At 40.9% G+C, this 1,564-nt stretch overlaps 1 non-coding gene across 1 annotated transcript; it reads left to right on the top strand.

Annotated features, from left to right (window-relative positions):
• The first annotated feature begins 240 nt into the window (after positions 1-240).
• On the top strand, positions 241-347 carry LOC122152287. Its single transcript, XR_006164500.1, has one exon. It is a non-coding gene; the product is annotated as a U6 spliceosomal RNA (small nuclear RNA).
• The last annotated feature ends 1,217 nt before the right edge of the window (positions 348-1,564 follow it).

Below are 1,564 nucleotides of genomic sequence, written 5' to 3'. Positions count from 1 at the left end.
CCCAGGTTTCACTCTTGCGGGAGGTTGCTAGGTATCTAGTGTGCCATCATCATTCACTTTTCCCCCTTTGGTGATTTCAGATACCATAGTTGGAAATTGTAGAGCTTGCAGATGGAAAAGGCCTCAGTTCCTAGACACCAATTGGAAAATAACCTCCCAGAAAAGACCAATCAACCAGGAATGTGTGCAGAGGACTTCGGACAAGAAACAAACTTCTATTAGGTTAAACTACTGAGATTTATGCTTGATTCGGCAGCACATATACTAAAACTGGAACTATACAAAGAAGATTAGCATGGTCCCTGCGCAAGGATGACATGCAAATTTGTGAGGTGTTCTATGTTTTAAAAAATAAAAAATAAATAAACAAACTACTGAGATTTTACCTGACCTCACAGCAGCAGATAAATATAGGACTAAATCTGCCTCTGCTCCTTGTTAGCTGTGCAATGTTGGGAAGATAATTTTTCTTTCCTAGACCTCAGATATTCCATTGATAAGAAGGGATTAATAACACTCAAATTTGCAGGAGAGTTGTGAGGAGTAAATAAGGCATTTCTTCAGTGCTTGGGGACACTGAAGAATCTAAATAGCTTCTGCATCTTTGTGTGTGTGCTTGCATGTGAGTTAATTTTACTAGATTGTAAATTCATTGAGTCACTTTGAGGACTGATACTCTTGACCCAAGCCTTGACCCAATCACTTCAGATGCATTTGAAAGCTGGACAAGAAGAAGGAAGACTGAAGAAGAATTGGTGCCTTTGAGTTGTGGTGTTAGCAAAGAATACTGAACACACCATGCAGTGCCAGAAGAACAAACAAATCTGTCTTGGAAGAAGTACAGCCAGAATGCTCCTTAGAAATGAGGGTTGTGTGAGATCTCACACACTTTAGACATGTTTTCAGGAGGAACCAGTCCCTGGAGAAGATCATTATGGTTGGTAAAGTAGAAGGTCAGTGAAAAAGAGGAAGACCCTCAGTGAGATGGATTGACACAGTGGCTGCAACAATGAGCTCGAATATAGCAATGATTGTGAGGACAGCACAGGACAGTGTTTTGTTGTCCACAGGTTTCTAAGTCAGAATGGACTCAAGGGCACCTAACAACAACAACAAATTCATTGAATAGTGATCCATTTCTGTAGATCTCTTCTGTATTGTCCATAAATCCTACTACAATGCAAAGTGTATAGTATATTTCAACACATACTTATTAAGAAACAAAAGATCATCTTGGGTAAAGACATAAGCAAATACCTTCTGTGCTGGAAGTTTTGACATTCTCTCCTACACTTTCTACCATCCCACACCATCACTAGTTTTGTCAAACTCACTGCCATCTAGTTGATTTCGACTCACAGCGACCCCTCCTTGGGTTTCCAAGGTGGTATCACTATGGAAGTTGATTGCCCAACCTTCCTTTCGAGGAGTGGCTGATGGGTTTGAACCACCAACTTTCTGATTAGCAGTCAAATGGCTTAGGCACTACGCCACCATGCAGAATCTAATTCACAGCAACTTCATGTGTACCACTGCCATCGAGTCAGTCTGACTCATAGCAACT

Source organism: Orycteropus afer, unplaced genomic scaffold (assembly GCF_000298275.1).
Source record: "Orycteropus afer afer isolate SDZICR_OR568_19922 unplaced genomic scaffold, OryAfe1.0 scaffold00026, whole genome shotgun sequence".
Taxonomy (NCBI): domain Eukaryota; kingdom Metazoa; phylum Chordata; class Mammalia; order Tubulidentata; family Orycteropodidae; genus Orycteropus; species Orycteropus afer.
This window is presented reverse-complemented; position numbering and strand designations above follow the sequence as displayed.